Source organism: Pseudoliparis swirei, chromosome 14 (genome assembly GCF_029220125.1).
Source record: "Pseudoliparis swirei isolate HS2019 ecotype Mariana Trench chromosome 14, NWPU_hadal_v1, whole genome shotgun sequence".
NCBI lineage: Eukaryota > Metazoa > Chordata > Actinopteri > Perciformes > Liparidae > Pseudoliparis > Pseudoliparis swirei.
This window is the reverse complement of record NC_079401.1, coordinates 4,299,319-4,318,962: the sequence shown is the minus strand read 5'-3', so window position 1 is coordinate 4,318,962 and position 19,644 is coordinate 4,299,319. Positions and strand designations below refer to the sequence as shown.

Below are 19,644 nucleotides of genomic sequence, written 5' to 3'. Positions count from 1 at the left end.
ACGAACTTCAGCTGGGACTAAACCCCAGTGGATTGTGGGTAAATAAGACACAGCTCTGCACCGTGGTGATCGGCTCTGCTCGTCACTCGGAGCCCCTGGAGAACTCTGGAGGACTGGTTCTGGAGGACTGGTTCTGGAGGACTGGTTCTGGAGGACTGGTTCTGGAGGGCTCTGGAGGACTGGTTCTGTAGGACTGGTTCTGGAGGGCTCTGGAGGCCAGGTTCTGGAGGATTGGTTCTGGAGGGCTCTGGAGGATTGGTTCTGGAGGGCGTGGGGCGAAGGCCCGACTCGGGTCCAAGAGCAAAGGGCTCCTCTTCCTCCGTCATCCATGAGAGAGAAAGAATCCCTCAAAAATAACAATATGACGACTGTAGTTTGCACAAAGGAATAATCAACAACAACAACAACAATATCGCGAATCAATAACTCAACTAATACGGAGACGTGGGTGCACTAAGTAGGATGGCTGCCTGACTGGATACGTCCCGATAAACCCACCTAAATACCCCACATTCGCTAACGAAGTTGCGTGAAGGTTACATCTTAAAATGATAGATAAAAAGTGTTGGAGCTGAGAGAATCGGTGACTTAGGCAATATGACAACGAGAGCGTCCAAACAAAACGCCGGTGCGGGTGGTGCTAATGCTAAGCTTTCAAACCCGGAGGGCATGAGCAATGAGGGAAACGTACTGTCAGCGATGCAACAGTCCCTGGCTAAAGCCATGGAGGAGATGGGGCAAGTTGGAAAACTTGTGATGGTGTTGCAAGCAGATATGGCGGAGATTAAAGAGACTAACGTGGGCCTGAGATCCGACATAGGCGGAATAACACGTCGCCTGGATGAAGCTGAACAGAGAATCTCTCAGCTGGAGGATGACAACCAGCAGCTTTCCCAAGTAAGCTGTCTTTCTTCCCCGACATGACCAAGGAGAGGGCGGAGAAGAGAAGAAAGTTCAACGAAGTGAGAAGCCGGCGACACCAGCTGGATGCGCGCTTCACTCTCGCGTACCAAGCGGAGCTGCGCTTTTCATGGAGGGGGAAAAGAATGAAGTTCGCAGATCACCGAGAAGCAATGGGCTTTCTGGACAAGGAAGAGATGGAGAAGCGGAATTAAAGAACACCTGTCTGACGGCAGCGCGCTGACGAGCCGCAGGAGATGAGGTGTTGGATTATTCTCGCTGCAGTCCAGGACGAGCCCTCATCACAGTGAGTATATGAGTGCGCACTCTGACTGGACACAGGGCAGTGACTCCTCACTTGGGTTTGAAGTTGGGGAGGAGCATACTATATTTGTTTCCTTCTTTCAAATCTTAAGTTTCATATAGACGGGTTGTTAAAATACTGCTGAAGTGAAGTGCTGTCAACATAATATGCGGGAATGAACACAAGGCAGCTAAGAACCAAAACAAAGTAGGCTAATGTGCGATGGACTGAGATAAGGGGAGATGTATGGCAAGACATAATATCAAATGTAGGCTGGGCTACAAGGGATGCAAGAAGCACGTTTACTCACTATACAATTGTACACAGATATTATTTTACACCTTTGAAACTGTATACAATGGGATTGAGGCAAGATCATAATTGTTGGAAATGTAATATAGAAATGGGCACTTTTCTACATGCTATGTGGGAGTGCTCCAATGTGTGGCCTTTATGGAAGGCAGTGCTAAAGACATTAGAAGGGTGGCTCAAGCGGCCTTTACCAGAATCCCCACAGCTGTGTTTATTAGGGGACACGTCACTGGTGCCACCCCTAACCCTAACGCAAGCATGGAAAAGTCTGATGGCTTTCATTACAAATTAGAGGAGGGGTCAAATACTCAGGGGTAAGATTTGGATTTTGAGGGGATTGCAAATGGGGGGGGGGGGGGGGCTCATATATGTGTGTTTACATGGCACCTCCATGCTTGGGTAGAAAATAATCAATAGATGAATCACCCAAAGCAGTGCAGCTCCCCCCCCCCACCCCGGCAGCATGGAGCAGCTATTCTTCTCCATTCACCTTGGGGACGGCATCCACCCCTCCACCTCCTCCTCCCTCCACCTCCTCCTCCTCCTCCTCCTCCTCCACCACTGCGCCGAAAATGAGGCAACGGTTGCCTCAAACATCAGCACCGCTCGAGGGTGGGTGGGTGGGGGCTGGTTGGTACAGTTGACCCCCCCCCCCCTCACCTCCTCCATGTGTGCGCCTCCTCCCGGGCGGAGCGGCCTCATTGGCGCTGCCAGGCGCTCTCAGTCGTGTTCATCTGCATTGTGCTGCTGGTTAACTGGTTCAAATGGTATGGAAATGATATTTACCTCTTCTTCTGATCCTGTAACTCCAAACATGCAGGCCCCTCTTCTTCCTCTTCTTCTTCTTTTCTCTCTCTCCCGCCCCCGGTTGAGGGAAGAAGGCTTGGAGGAGGCGCTATGAATACAAACGGACATCCACAAGTGAGCGGTGTTGAGTTTAAATCAATGGCGCTCCTCACTGAAGCCTCTTAAGCCCCCCCCTGTGAATGGTGTGACGCTCTAATCACTCTAATGATCGAGGCCTTCATCTCACTGTGTTGAAGCTGTGAGTGCCAGTGCAGTGCCGCTGTGTGGCCGCCAGGGGGCGCAGTGACCCCTGCTTCAGATCAGTGACGAAGACAAACACAAGACCAGGACAATGAGTGTTGAAGTGGTTGCAGATCTTTTTTGGGGGGGGCTTTCTAGATTTAAATATTTTAAAAAGCTGTAAATAACTTGTGTTATGATACGATAATGTTTTTACACTTATAAAAAAAAGCTTTATTTTAAGAGCCTTGCTGGACTATTTCTCTCAGTACACTCTCAGGTGCCATAACACACTTATACTGGGACTCCAGTGGAGGCACCATGCTGGGGTTTGTTTACGTGCGCTCACAATATGGCTCCAATAAACAATTTAGAATTCAAGATGCACTTTGTAGTTTCACTACTGAAAGTTGATTTCAATTTGTTGGTCAAAAAATATCAGTGTTATCAGTGTTAGTCCTAATGAGGAGAGTTCAGAGGACAGACTCATCTCATAATGAACTCATATAATAAATACATGGAGGAGGAACATCTGTAATCACAACAACAACAAGATGTATAGGCTGAAATTACACGTTAAAAACAAGATGTGAGGGTTGAAATTACACGTTAAAAACAAGATGTGAGGGCTGTAATTACACTTTAAAAACAAGATGTGAGGGCTGTAATTACATGTTAAAAACAAGATGTGAGGGCTGTATTTACACGTTAAAAACAAGATGTGAGGGCTGTATTTACACGTTAAAAACAAGTTCTGAGGGCTGTAATTACACGTTAAAAACAAGTTCTGAGGGCTGTAATTTTAAAGTCAGAACTAGGTCTGTGGGCTATAATTACACAATCAGAACAAAGCTATAGTCACAGTCAGAACCAGGTGTACAGGTTGTACTTGTACCAGAATAAAAAGATGTGCAGAATATAATTACACAATAAGAACAGTGTGTGCAGGCTATAATTACAGAATAAGAACAAGGCACTTATATGAAGTGTTGACCATTTTCCCTGAACTTCTGTCGTTTCCCAGAACTGTACCTTCTATTGACAGAAGAATTATAATTTATTTAGTACCAATAGGAATCAGTATTTTATTGGTGCCTGATCCATACAACAAATGGCTCTGTAAGTCGTGAGCGGTATTAATAAGCGCTAACTTTGAGTCTTATGCAAGCCTCTTGATGGAGCCGCAGCACTCAGCAGCAGTCCTAAAAATACTATTTTTTTTTTAATCCTCCTCTTTCTTTTTTTGCCTGTCATCATTAATAATTCATCTCTTTTCTCGGATGCTAAAACAACAACAAACAGAACAACAACTCAGATAATGTATTCAGTCAAAAGCTCATTGTCTGGGGGGGACAGTGAAAATGTGCACTGGAGTGAGACAAGAGAGCACCCCGACAGGGAGAGGCTCAATGTCACTCCGCAGCATGGCGGGAATGAAGAAAAACAAACGCCGGAGGGAGAAAAAAAAACAAAAGAAAGAGAGGAAGATACAGTTTGTAAGTCATAAAAGCCCAATTAGAGGCATTAGGGTCCTCAAATGGAGGATTACAATGAATAATTTGTCACTGCAAAAAAAAAATTCTGACTCATTGTGCCATTAATGTGGGTGACAAAAAAAAAGAAGATATATTTTAGAAACTGGCTCGTAGAAAAAGCTCTTAATGCAGAAAAAAACCCGTAACAGTAATTCAAGGTTACATGAATATGGCGCCAAGTCTGCAGCCCGGCCGCCGTTGACTCAGCCGCCTTCCTTTAAATCTCTTCACTCCCCGATCACCCCTTCTTTGGGAGTAGTTCGACCTTGGATGTCTCTGGTGTGAACCGGTGCCCCGGCTTTCACATTACGCCAGAAAGGATCCTGACTCATTCAATTTAAGCCCATGAAGAAAGCACAATACAAGGCAAATTAACTGCCATTATTTAGACACTTCCATGCCCCCCAATTTGAGGTTATATGACAATTAGTCACATTTGTCTCCGCTATCTTCATGGTTGTCCTGTTCTCTGGAACATACATGGGCCTCATCAAGAGGATTTTGGGCTATTTATTTCTTTGATTCACAAATGAAAGGAAGTAGCCAATTTAATACTTATTGTGCTAGATAATATCCAGTGTTTCATTTCCAGGCTTTTCTTTATTGAAAGACGGAACAATTGGTTCATTATCTCCGTGGCAACTCAACACTCATCGGAATTGAATTTCTGGGGCTTCTCACCTGGGCTTTGCCTCGAGTCAGGGAAAAGTTAGAGATATTATTAAAAGAGCTCTCTGCTAATCTGGCATTGTACTCACGCTTGATTGTTGGACTTGTGATGGGCGGTTTAAAAAAATATATATATATAAACGCTGAGTATCCAGAGATGTTCTTTATTTAATTTTTCATTTATATTCAATACGTTCTTCTTCCTCGTCAAACTTTGTTGCCTATATTACCCACAATGCAACTCGACCATCTAGCGTTCAGCCGGAGGTTTGGGAGTGTTCTGATAGACGAGGAGCAAAAGAAGTTCGGCAAGTTTCTGCCGTTGATGAGAATTTTCGGCGGGCGATGACGCGAATGACGCGAATTGAGAGAAGCGACAAATTTGCGTCATTCGCCCAGAGTCGAAATATTTCAACTTCCGCCCGACGACGAGTTGCGAAAGCCAATCAGCGTCGAGTTAATGTGATGTCATGTTTGTGGTGATGTCCTCAACAAGGATGAAGCGGAGTGGTTAGATGGAGGAAATGACAACTGTTTGTATAGCCACAGAGATAAGCCCCGCCCCCTCTAAGGCGCGAATAAGCCACAAATAGTCAAGCGAGGCAACTCACGCGAGTAAAGCGTTGCGAATATTCACAACGCCGGAGTCCAGAAAGTAAGCTAACGTAACGCTTCAACGTTAGCTAACGTAACTGAAACCGTGGTTCTGTTTCATACTTGGCTTCAGACGGCAGGACAACCAAAAGCCAGTTGCCAGGACGCAGTTTATTTCTTCCTAAAAAACACAGTCTCTCAATAATGTATAGATTCCTTTATTAAAACGAGAGAGAAATAAAAAGTGGAGGAGACACGGGAGAGAAAGACCTGGCAGGAATCCATTCGAGGCTAACGGGAGTTTACAGAAGCGCTTTACTCGCAGAGAGGAAAGATAAAAAGCTATCTTTGAACGCAGGTAATGACTATTCTCACCTGCTTCCTGGAGTTTACCTCTCACCAGGCCGGAGCATCGATTACCCAGACCCGACCTGAACCTGGTCCCCCCACCCCCCCTCGCAGAACCCTCTCTCCTCTCTTCTCTCACAACACTCTTTCTTATCTTCCGCACACTTTACATCCACTCTCTGCTCCGACTTCAAGGTGCAGAGGTTCAGAGCGAGAAGGATGCGTTGCCACTTACAAATCTCGCTTTGACGAGTTTGTTGGAAGAGAAACTGCGAACAGGTGTTCCCGCCACCTCCCGGCTAACGCTCTTTATCAAGCCTAAAGGTAGCTTTGACCTGCGTCTCACTTAGGGTAAACAAACATGAACCCCACACTCAGCAGGAATCTGCTCTTCAGAACCACTTTCTTTCTTGGGGAATCGTGACGGAGCCGACAACACACACAACGGCACTTTATCCGCGCGATGCTTTTAGAATTCTGGCATCTTTTTTATCTACGATGCGCTCGGAAGGGGAAAGACGCCGTGTGATCCGGATGTCTTGTGTCGAAATAAGAAAAGCTGTAAGCGTGAGGTCTTTCTTCTCTTCGCAAAGTGGCCCCAGACGTCTGCCAGAAACCATTTGGCACAGGTAAATCTCTATTAATTTGTACGCCTAAGCGGTGTTAGTTTAAGAGCCGTAACAACAACCTTTCCTCTTCTCGACTCGCGCAAATGTGAGAAAAAATACAAGAGAATATAATGGTAGCTGTCAAGAAATTATAGGTTTCCAGCCACTGAAGGAACATCTTTATCAAGTGCTCTTCACGTGTAAGTGTTATTGAAAAGAGATGCCAACTGAATGATAGATGTTATAACCAATGATTTGAGCATTAAGGTGTAAGAATAGCACCTTAATGTGTGTGTGTGTGTGTGCAGCCTTTACTCGTCCTCACAATCTATTTTTAAGGCATTAACCAAAGTTCCGCATTGAAGAAGGTGCTTCGAATATACTTTAAATTGTATGTTTTTAGGATATTGTAAAGTAAAAAAAAGAAGAGGGCCGAATACCTGGCTCTACCCGCCTCACATGTCATATGAATTCATGGTGTGATACCTGGAGTTTATTAATTCAGGGCCACAGAGATAGCTGAATAATGAAATTTAATGAAAATTTTAGACGGACTAAAAGTCAGAGTGCTTCCGTCATTAATTTTAAAAGCACACATACCATCAGTCTTCACAGTAATGATAAATTCCTCCGCTGTGCTTAATGTTCTACATTATAGAAACTATACTTCTTCAAAAGGACTTCAGGTTGTTCTGCATCCGGTTTAATTCAGTTTACTTTGAAGTAGCAATAAAGGCAAAAGATTTTTTAGTTGGGAAGACAAAAAAATACAAATCAAGGCTCTCTGGCTGAATTAAAACATTTCAATGCATCACCTGACAAAGTAATATTTCATATTATATGCTGGGTTGAATGGGTACTCAATCATAAAGCTTAGGGTACATACAGAATTTTAAATATGTTCCGTGAGATATATAAATATATATAATTAATAATAATGTATCTGCTGTGCTGCATAATGAGAACTTTTACTTTGGATTCTTTCAGCGCATAAAAGCATATAAAGCATGAAAAAAGGAGGAAATATACAAAATCATAATTTTAATCCAGGAAAAAAATATATAATATATCCCGACTCTGTAATTTTTAATTTTTTATCGTTCTTAAGGGAAAACATTATTATTATTATTTTTACATTTTGAAGAACCATGATTTAAACAGGACACTAAACATTTGGTTATGAGATAGTAACTTTCACAATACTCACACTTTATAAATTATGATATCAAAAAATTATATTAATTTAACTTCTTGCCGGTCACTTTAGTTGTTCCAATGAAACATATTTTGATGCATGTGCATGTGAATGAACAGTAATACTGTATATAAGGATATAATAATATAAGGAGATGACGGTGGAGACTAATGTTAGTCAGTCAGACGTTTAATTAATCATAACACGACGGCACTAACAACTGAATTGTTCATCGCCTGCTTCTCTCACTCTTTGTGACAACTTTACCAAAATGATTCTTCAAAGAGAAAAGATCCTCCTCTCTCGTGCTTTATTTCAGTTAAAGCACTGTAATTTAATTTCTGGTCAGAAAAATAAACGTGAACAAATCAATTTAATTCAGAATGAATTATCCTCTCGAGAATAGCCTTTAATATTCACCTTTAAAAGGAATCCACATCCTATTCATCTGCACACTGCTTCACAATTAATTGGGTTATCAAAGTCCTTTCAAATTAGGAGCAGGCGCAAGTTTTACTCGGTAAACATGAACCATAAAACTATATCTTAAGTGATAATTTGTCAGCCTGACGGCCTTCAGTTCTCCTCTTCCAGCCGAGCTTTTATTTTATTTTGCCGAACGATGGAGGGATGAATGAATAAAAGTGGCCTTGTTGCAGGGCGTCTCGAGGCGCCGTCCTCTCCGCCGGCCTTTATTTAGTCGTCTCTCCTCGAGTCGCTCTTTGTGTAGCTTATCGCGTATCGAGCCGGCACAATAGCTCCACGACCGACCCCAAAGGATGCCGGCAGGAGAGTAAATCCACTCAGATCCCTGTGGTTTGCTCAGCCTGCCGGTGAGTCCTGGACTGACATTAGTATAAATATTAAATATATAGGGACTGTACGCAAATTATTTGATGTGGTAAGTTTCACCCACTAGCTTTACAACAACAATCAATGGACTCTTCACTTGACCCCCCTTAAAATATCAGTGATGCATCGGAACAGTCCAGATTCTTTAAATTACCTGGACAGGGTTTTATGTTTTGCCATAAGTAGAACGGCTCTGCTCAGGTTTTATGCATTTCTGTTGTTTGGCTGGAGGATTTTTCAACGGGCGGGGCTCAGAAAAAGAAATGCCATCACACGATTCAATTCAGTTTATTTGTAAAGCCCATTTTCACAAATTACATATTGTCTCAGAGTGCTTTACAATCTGTACGAATAGACATCCCTGTCCCAAAACCTCACATGGGATCAGGAAAAACTCCCAAATAACCCTTCAGGGGGAAAAAAGGAAAGAAACCGAATCAGAATTGTTTTAAATATTTGAATTATTATCAATAATGTGGAGGCGGCGGTTGTTTGCTTAGGTATCAAATGTGATCAATGTAATGTTAGCTGTAACATTTTCATCTTTTTTGAATCATATTTCCTCTTTTTTCACCCCCGTTTATCCTGATAATTTACATTCACTCCCTTACATCTACACTTTTAACTTGTTTTTCTGTTATAAGACCAACATACCTACATTACCCTTTCAATTTGCCCAACGCAATTGTAATAAGGACGTTTCCATTATTTTCCAACACCGATTACATCTTTTTTTTTATCAACCCCAGCCGAGGATGTGTCAGTCAAGCCGCACTGAGTCGCGTGTTGAAGGCGTGCATCAGCTCGACGTAACCCGGCGTTTGAAACACGCTCCAGACCCCAATAAAAAACAAGAAGAAAACAAACATGAGCCCATCAGCTCGCCGTACGCGTGGCAGCAGAGAGGCGTCCCTATATTTTTGGAGCGGTATACTGTCGACTCTTTTGAAGGTGTTTGTCTACGGAGTGTCAAGAGCTGTCAAATGATGTCGTCACGTAAAGCATGTCACCGCGACATCCAATATCGAGCCCCCCCCATCCACTCGCTGACAGAACCACGTTAAATCCTCTCCTCTCCGCACAGTAGGACCCTTCAATAAACAGACGAACGGAAGAGAGACAAAAGACAGCCTGGAACTCTCACATGTCGAAATAAAAAATGTTGACTCTTTGAAAGCTGGGAGAGGGGGGGGAAAAAAAAAGGGAAAGAGGAAGAGCTTCCAGTGGAACTCTCCCTCTAACTACCCCCAGCTTTTGACTGGCATTAGAATACATGAGCACCCTGAGACGGAGAGGTGCCCCCCCCCCCCCTGGTTCCCAATGCATGACTATTTCATATGGACAGGAGAGTGGGGGGAAAGGAGGGGGGGTGATTGACACGGGCCCACATTAGGAGCAGCTTTTGGAAAATAGGTCCGTGGAGACTCGAGGAAGGAACGGCGAAGGAGCCGTGCCTTCTTAACCCCGCTCATTGGTATGCCGATGTGCGGGTGCTCCAGACTGCCCCCCGCCCCACCCCCCCAAAACCCCCCCAACACACAATCCCACCGAGGACCCGTGACGATATGCAGCGTGGAATACCGAATTTAAATAAGACTCCCGATTAATAATCACGTCGTTAGTTCACTTTCTCCACATTGTGGCCTGCAGGAGGAGATCAGCTTCCAGAAGTTTCACCACGGGGAAAAGTTTGGTGTAAATATTCACACACACACACACACGCACATGCATGCAAGGCGTCAAACATGTCAGCGTGGCGGAAATAAGAAGCCTCGGGCCCTCGAGTCGGTCCCACTCCGCATGAGACGAAATAAAATGTTTAAATTTGTTTTTTCAGATCTCACTTCTTGGTTCTCCATGAGAGAAAATAACATGTCAGCATTGAGACATACGCCGCTGTCAGCTGGGAAGACAGAATATCATTTTACCCTATTGTGACTTTGAACTACATGACGGTGAGCAGACAGATTGTTTTTGTCACAGAACTAAGCGACCTTGAACCCCAGCCTTCTCTTTTCAAACTCTTCCTCCGTACATCTAAAAATATTCCCATCAGAAGCTGATAGGATGTACAAGACCGACGGGAGTTATCACTTAGCAAGCTTGGAGGTCCGAGGTGAGACGGGAATATTTGAGTGTGCCTAATGAAAGGCGATATATAAAAGGTGCCTCTCGTGCTGTTTGAATTCAGCTTGTTTTGTTTTTTGGGCTACGTTACGTTATAATTATACGAGCGAGGTAGTCCTCGCACATTCAAAAGAGGAAAACTCGACCATTTTTGACATGTTCATTTAAAGTTACTAAGCAGATGTAAATATGCAAAGCAGGTCCCGATGGGATTTCTTTGATATGCAAATTCAAAGTGCAAACAAAGGTGGGGGACATGAAGGTTTTTTCTTTTTCTTTTTTCTTCTTCTTCTTTTTCAAAATAGAGGAAGAAAAAAAAATCTCACAGATAGTATTGTCGTGACATTCTGTTGGAAAATAACGATGTGATGTATTTGGCTTTAACGGCGTTCTGTAAGACCGAGGCCGGAGCCGGCGGCGAGATGAAAGTAAAGAGTTTCATCACGGACACATTTTTGACTCTTGTTCATACATCAAAGGCGTCCGATATGAATCGTGTCCTATTTGCTATTCGCCCACATCAGAACATGTAAACATGACGCTGCCCGCCCCCCCCCCCCCCTATCATAACAGCAACTTACTGGCCAGTTATCTGTTTGATGGGATGTAAAGGGAAGGTCAGTGTTTCCATAATTCACTCCAGAACCATAAATCACATTCTATGATCTTCCCTCGGCTCAGGGAGACGGCGAGAGCGGAGAACGACCAATTCAACGGCGTATAATACGACACTTACGGGCACAGGTGGAGCTCTTAAAGACGTCGTCTTCCCTCTTCGCCGTCTACACGCGTGTTCGGATTAATCGTTAAACATTATTTATTTTTTTAACTGCGCCGGGCCGTAAATGCAATCACCATTTGCTTCACGTTGGCACAATATTAGCCGTCCGGCGCCCCGACCGTCGCTGACAAAAGTATTTTTGTGGTCAGCGGCGAGAAGCAATGGAGGGAAACTGACTTTTATTGACACGAGGCTGTCAGAATGGAGACGGCGCCGCTGTTCATTTCCAATTTCAGCCCACAGATTGGAATCCACCGCTGGGCTCTCCAGTGTCTCGAGTACCATTTTCTGAACCTATGGTGTGGAAAACATGATTTAATTCCTGTTCAATGCCTTTTCATCAGATTCTCCATCTCTCCCAACCCGCCTTTGTGCGGCGTCATACTGAAGGAGTAGTTGTCGCTGGATTTCTTGTACCTGTGGCACGTTTACCTCTCGTGAACCGCACAACAACGAGACGTCCTCGGGCGGCGGCGCATCGTTGGGTTTCAATGTGATAACGTTGCTTCTGCGCTGACTGGCGACTCACACGATGTCAAGGAAATATGAGAAGTGGCCACGATGCGTTCAAATTACGTGTCAACAATTCAACGAAATGTAGCCGGTTTATGAAAAACATACATGTGCAATATGAACACTTGGTTTTCTGGGGTATCTGTGTATTTGTATATATATATATATATATAATTGTGTCCTGTTTTGTGTGTGCATGTGTATGTATATATGTATGTATATGTTTATGTGTGTATGTAGGTGTATATATTTATGTTTTGATCGCCGTGTATTTATTTATTTATTTATTATTTATTATTTATTTATTTGTATGTGTGTTATTCGCATAACGAAAAAAGTTTTAAACCGAATCGCATGAAATTTGGTGGGATGATTGGTTATTATCCGGGGACCATTTGATTAGATTTTGGGATCGATCGGGTCAAAGGTCAAGGTCATGAAAAGGTCAACATCTTCTTTTTACCATAGCACGGTCAATTTTTATCCAATTGGCAACTAATGCCAACATGTTCATAAGTCAATGCCCAATCCTGTGATATGCGAAGGTATGCGCTCTACCGAGTGCCCGTTCCAATTTTTTTATGTTTATGTCTGACATTTTTTGTATTTGTTTTATGTTAATACGTCTAAACGAATAACACATTTAAGTGACAAAAAATAAATAATAAGTACGTATATTTAGATTTATGCAACAAAGACGCTCCATTAAGTTTAGGAAAAACATCATGACTGGACTTAAAATAGAAATAATATCCCTTCAGCGAGGTATAGGAAGAACATCATGCTTATAAATAAGAACGTAAGCTTTTGGTTGAGGCACATTCACTCAGGTAGGTTTTGGGGAAACATCACGGTTGGACTTCAGGACGTAAACTTTAGATTTCGGCAACAGATCTACCCAGTTAGGTTAAAAAAAACATCATAATGGGCTTCAAATACATTCAAAACCAATCAGGTTTTGGAAAAAAACGTCAAGAGTGAGATTTCATAGGAACTCAAAAGCATTTCGGGACCAAATAACTCGGACACGGGTTGGTTGACAGTCCTGTGATGGCCGTGTCCACCTCCCTGCCACTCGTCTTCCTCACTGTGAATACCACTCTGTCCATTGGATGCGGATGCGTTTGTCCAAACACAATTATTTCCCTGCTGCTGCAATTTTAACACATTACGCGCCGCCACCACTTAATGGGCTGTTAGCGGGTTGTGGTCATTTCTGTGAGATCAGGTTGCCGTTTACTAAACTGTGGTAATGTTCTTTTTCAGTGTAAGTGACTCAGGGGCTGCAATCACAGCCGTGAAAACAACTGCAACGAATGAAAAGTGACTGTAAACCAATGCCTAGCAGCATGATCAATATTTTAATTACGTCTTTGCGGAAAAGCCCCACGATGCTGCCCTTTTACCAATAATGTGTTTATCTACGCAGAAGTGGAAGGTAAATAAGTTAGATTTCCTTTAAAAAAGATTTCATCTCAAACAGCCTCCTGTACAGCGGGCTTTCTCCACTAGCTTTCCTGTTAGCCTACTCAACACACTATATCAAACTTATCTCATGGCCTTCCTCAGTGGAGGGTGCTCAGGTGTAACGGAGATGGCCTGGATGTTTTCACATTATTTCAATAAGGTGATGTGGGACCAGTTACTTAAAATGTACTCATGTAATTCCTAATTATATGAATTAGTTACACTACTTCCCATTACCTGGCTCGGCTCCCTCGTAGTTACTTACCAAAACCTATGGATAATCAGCTTGCTAGCTTTGAAAGAGCTACTGGCGTTAAAAGAGCGTGCTAAATTTGAAAGAGCTTGCTCGCGTTAAAAGCTTGCTAGTGTTGAAAGAGCTTGATTTTAATTTGATTTAATCAAAGGATTATATTTGAAAGTTTTTCCTAGCACACCATCTTTTCATACATTAGCCTCGTCATGAAGAGTTCTATCCAAAGTGCATAAAAGGATTCTGCTTGCAGCCTTCAGTTAACTCCCACACATGCTGCTATGATTATTGAAAGGATACCAAACTGTGAATTGGGGTGAAATGTTAATGTTGAAATCCTTGGAGAATTCACCTGTACATTAACTTAAAAAACATCTTTTTGGTAAATCTTTTTTGGCACAGCTCAAGCTGGTTTTATAACCAACCAAGCAACAACTTTGATGAATAAACACGCATGAGAAACATGAATTATTCTAAAGATAAACGCAAAACTTGGCTTTAACTATTATTTTTAACCACTTTCTAAACATCAATATCTCAGTGTGTACAGGTAGAGTTCATAAAAATAAAAAAATCTTCATGGCTTTAAGTAGACAGTATTTATCACACGGAAATATCCATCACGCCATGTATATCTCACCTGTTGACGGGCTATTGTGGGCAAGGCCAGGGCTGTGAATGTGGAGGGAAAATAGAGAGAGAGGGATTTATTATCCTGTTTTGAAGTTCACCCCAAAAGAGCATTTCACAGGAGCTGCACGCTGACCTTTCCGACAGCCAAAAATGTCATTGAAGGTTTAAGGCAAAGAAATCCAGTTGTATTTAACCAAGCCTTCAAAATCTTTGACATTTCTTCTGATGTTGCCACAGGATGGCACCCCGAAGACCGGGAGCTGGCCTTCTCACAGAGCGCTGCAGCTTTCTACTCATACAGGCTTCACATGGAAGCAGTCTTCACGAAGAAAGAAGGGATTTATAGACATGGCATCAAAGATTTGATCCTTGTTTTCCATCCGAAGGCCCTTTTTGTCTTCTTTCTCTCTCTCGCATGAATGTGTTATTAATTAGTCGAGACACATGCGGCTCATGTGGCATCAGCTGCTGATAGGTGAAATCAAGATATTGTTCAGCTGCTGATGCACACACACCTCATTTACATCTTCATTTTATCTCCCTCTCTCACTCTTTGCAGTTTGTTCCCTCCATTAAGCCACACACATACACACTCACACACACACACACACTCACACACACTCCACTGAATCAGTCCGGTGTCAGACTGCATCTTCCCTGCCACTCACTAAATTGGAGCGAGAGCCGCGCTGCGCTCAGGCAGAACTAAACTAGGAAGTGCTAAAGCTGGAGGCAGAAACGGGGGACATGGATTGGGGAGGGGGCAGTGGATTGTGAAAGAGAATACAGGGGAGGGGGGTACACACACACACACACACACACACACACACACACACACTCACAACACCACTGGATACCACCGCGGTGGTCCCGCGCTGATTCACATTCCCCTAATGCCAGTTGGCAACCTCTTGGACAGGCTCAGTCTCTCCCCCCCCACCCCCCCGCTGCCCCTTCTCCCCCCACTCCTTGAGGACAATTGGACACGACGGTGTGGACGGGCTTTCGACGAAAGCCATGCACTTGTCATCTCAGTGGCTCGACGTCGACCTCCAGGAAAGAGGCTGCTGAAAAGCTAACCCCGGATACGGTATTTATCACCAAAGAGCTTTTTTGATGCCTTTTCATTCACTCAACACAGAATTATTATACAGATTCTCTCTAAAAATGGGAGGATGGTACAAAATTAACCTGGTGGAACAACAACGCCCAGAAACGCTGAAACAAAAGGTATTTTATAGATGACTGACAGCTAATAGAATACAATTCTGGAAACCAGTATGAAGAGCTGTGAGGAGTCGGATAAATGTCCCAATGCGGCTCTTTAAAAGCACGTCGCCGTTATTAAAAACACGTTATTTGAGTGTTTCACACTCGATTTAAGGGACAAGCAGCAACAATCCTGTGAAAACGGGATGTCTGGTCACTATACCTCCGGTTCTGATGCGTCGATTGGATCGGAGCTTTTTAAGACGTGTTCTCCCAACAAGTGATTATAGGCAGGGTTCATACGGTCATGGAAAACCTGGAAAGTCATGGAATTTTAAAATGGTTATTTCCAGGCCTGGAAAAGTCCTTTGAAAAATAATTAAATCACAAAAGTTTTCATGGAAATTTGTTATATTCACATGTTCATTTACACAGTTTCATTCAAAGAATAACCATTTCACACATATTTATTCTTTTTAATCCAACTATTGTCTCGCATTCATTTGTGTCATTTAAGATATACTCATGTTTAACCCTCCTGTTACCTTTAGGGTCAATTTGACCCCAATCAATGTTTAACGTCGGTGTTCTTTGGGGTCAATTTGACCCCAGGCTGTTTTTCACTGTGTCAAACATAGAAGAAATATCAACTTTTTAATATATTTAAAGGGCTATTTAGGTAGTCAACAAACAAACATAAAGGACCTCACACTTAAACTTTTGAAACAATATTAATTCTAATAATTTTCTGGAGGTTTTAATTGCTGGGGTCAAATTGACCCCGAGGGTAAAATATGTTAGTAAATGTGAAGGTAACAGGCGGGATACACGGAGATTTCACAAAATGTTTAACAATTTGGTTTAAAATCATAGAAAAGTCTTGGAGATCCCCTGGTCAACATGCGTATGAAACTGTATCGTGACCTTTTGGTCTGGGTCAAACCAGGAAGTCTGAAAGCCCCCAAAGGGAGGGCGTCTCTCGTTAGCGGCATCTCCCGTTAGCAAAGAACCGCGTTCCTCCAAAATACCGAGCCGCTCCCGCGTGTCACGGGGAAGTTGCCGTGCAGCGGCGAAGACGCGTTCGTCCAGATGGCGGCGGTTATCTTCTCAAGGTTGACGCACGCGGTTTCCAGCATTGGAAAGAAAGCAACAACAAAAAACAGGAACTGCAGAAAACATTCTATGCAAAGGTAATTTGTTCGGTCAATCTGAAGGTCTGCCTCATGTTTATTAAAAGTATTTTGTTCACCAAGAAAGTATAGAAATATATTCATATTTTGTAGTGAAGCAGGGAAGGAAGGATGCATATGTATATGTATATATATATATGTAGAGTGGGTGTATGTATATAAAACACGGAGACAGTACTTAAACACTTGTTCTATGAAAGGATTCACTTCTTTCTCCTCCTCCTCTTGGCTCCCTGCCAGGAGTACTGACAGACAGACCATAGTTTAGTCCATCTGGCTGCACTTTACTCGAGCGTCTTTATTCACACTGAACCTCCGCGAGTGTATTCAGGGCCCGGGCTTGTGCGCGAGCGCTTACCTTGAATCTTGAACAGCGGGGACGTCGAGATGTGAGGAAGAATCCCCCCCCCCCCCCGTTGGCACGAAGAAAAGAAAAGAGGAGATTTTTTTTTTTGGGTGTGTGTCTGAGTTTCACGGCTTTGGTTGGTGTCCGGCGTCCTTTCACGGAAACAATAGCGGTTACCTTTTGGACCGGTTGGAGCCAGTCATTTAGAAAGGAAAAAAAAGGGGGTGGGGGGGGGGTTCTATATGAATTAATTACAAATGCTTCGAAATGTCAAGTATAGATAAAGCTTAATACCCCGTCTCCCCCTTCTGCAACAGAGAAGCTCTTAAATGGCTCTCTGCCAGCCCCTATCTGCCAAACGGCACCAAGGTTACTGGGGGAAGCTGAAATATTCATAATATATGCAAAACCACCGCTGTCCATGGACAGTGTTCATTGGAATTCAAGAGCGAGCTTCAAACCTTTGACAACTGCTTAAGTAATTAGTTGCTAGGAGAGCGCCCCCCCCCCCCTACCAGCTGAAACTGGCAAGTAAATATTAGAGCATTTATTCTTCTTTTCAGCTTGATAGTATAATTGAATGTGTTAAGGAACGCTTGTTGGGTTTGATGCGCTCGCAAATTCTTCTAAAGACCGTTTTGATGTGAAATAATCCAACTGTACGATATAAATATCTCGCTTTTTTTGTTTCAATCCTTCCTCTTTCGCTCATTTGAGCAGTTGAGACCCGATCGCGGTGAGCGGCTGCGTGTACATACGTACGAAAAGGAGAAGTTCATTCTGTCGCCACGTGTCGCCAATCAAGAATCTTGAATCGGGCGCGGCGGGAAAGTTGCGCAACACCGCGAACAAAGCCTCAGTCCGCCTACAGATTGTGTCCGATGTATTATTAATAGCGGACACACAGAGAACAACATGTTTTGTGTTGGAACAATAGAATTCGTTGTCGGACACGGACCCGTATCTTCAGTACCCCCCCCCCCCCGTCACTGGTCGGTCCATCACGGCTGGGAGAGGCAGCACAATGGGAATCATGCCCGAATTGGAGTGCAGCCAAAGCCCCATTCAGGAGCAACTCCTCGTGCCTGGCGCATTACGCCGGCCTATTAATCTGAAGAGAGCGTGTTTTTGTGTTTACTAAGCATGATTCGCTTCTAATTAAAGTGAAATAATTATACTTCAAAGGAGGACGGGAGGGGGTGGGGGGTGCTGTTCAAAGGAGGGAGAGCACCTCTCGTCACGTGGACAGCGCTGCCTAACAATTGCAACCCCCTCAAAGATAAATTATCAAATGGATTGCGGAGATATTAAAAGTCTCTTTTTTTGTGGCGTAAATCACAGTCGATTTTCACGAGAGGCGGCGGCGGCGGCGCACATTAATGACCGTTTATGAACACGTATCACCAAATGATTTGATTTTCCTCCGCGTTCGTAAAATTAACAACGTTGTGAATGATTAGATATGTATTCTATTCAGCAGATGCCCCCCCCGACACACACTTATGTTTGATAATTTATAGATGCAGTTTTAACGTCCAGCTAATTGATGTTTTCACACAAGGGAAGAAAAGTCCGGAAAACACGACGGTGACGTCTCCAGACTCACAAATCAAAGGAGCCCCGAGCCGCTGTAATGTGAGCGGAACGTGGACATGCACGCCGACTCCAAGGCTCGGTGTGGACAGTTGGACCACCCCCCCTTTTTTACGAGCACAAGTGTCCTCGTCCTTGGTAAGGCGAAGGTCGATGTCCCCCCCCCCCCCATCTCTCTCCCGCTGTGGCGCTTCCACCGGCCATTCATTTGGGCCGGCGATGGCTCTGATAACACCTCCATCACATGAAAAGGAACCAGGCTGAGGCCATGTGAATGCTCTGCAGTGAGGATCGCTCGTGTGTTACAACAAGTGCTTTTTAAAGGGCCTCCGTGGACGCGGCAGCAGAGCTTCACGGCCGCCGCCTCGCACGCGAAGCTCTTAACACGCTGGATTTTCACGTGGTGACAGTTCAAGGGAAAGCGGCGCCGTTAACATATTCAGAATGGTCCGGGAGCGAGGCCGCGCCTCCCGGTTCCTCTTCGCATCCCCGCCGCCGCGGCTGACAAGGCTGCCGTTTTATTTTATTTTTCTAAACATGGAGACGAGAGGGGACGTCGCAAGCACTCAACTCCAAAGCGCCGTCTGCTAAAAGGATAATGGTGCGTTCAAAACACCGCGTGGATATAGACGTGACATCAGAACTATAACCGTATGGATGGCTTCGTTCAGTTTATTTCATTTAAATGTCTTTATTAAGTGGTTTTAAATATACTTCTGGCATATCGGCTCCGTTCACATACCTACGTCAATGGATGGCGACATGCAGTTTATTTATTTCAAATTTGTAAGTCTTTAAGTGTTTGTTATTAGTCTAGACTTCTGCTATTTCGGCTCCTTTAACATATATATATATATATATATTAATTATTGTTTTGAATTCCAACTTTAAATTAAAAAAAGTCCATATGAATAGGTTTTAACAGGGCAGATTTTTTTCTGATCTTATCTGATATGAAGCGATTGGCAGTAAATTGAAACAGGACACCATATATTTGCTGAGAAACACCCCTCCTTGTTCAACTGTTTTCCGGTTTGACCTCGTCGTGCTCCTCAGACGTCGTCGGCGTGAATTAAAACAAAGAGAAAAGAATCGGATCCTTTGCGGGAACCGTATCATCTGTTGGTATCCGACCAACGTGGCTGATGGATGGAGAGAAGGTAGAGGCTTTGGTCCTCGGCTGTCTGCAGCC

General features: G+C 43.7%; 1 protein-coding gene across 1 annotated transcript in view; it reads left to right on the top strand.

Moving 5' to 3' along the window:
• Nucleotides 1–1,200: 1,200 nt before the first annotated feature.
• The window catches only part of LOC130204729 (fidgetin-like), a 69,726-nt gene continuing 51,282 nt past the window's right edge, over nt 1,201–19,644 (top strand). The window contains exon 1 of the mRNA XM_056431676.1: nt 1,201–1,207. The gene's annotated coding sequence lies outside the window, so the exon portion shown is untranslated. The remainder of the gene's footprint in view (nt 1,208–19,644) is intronic.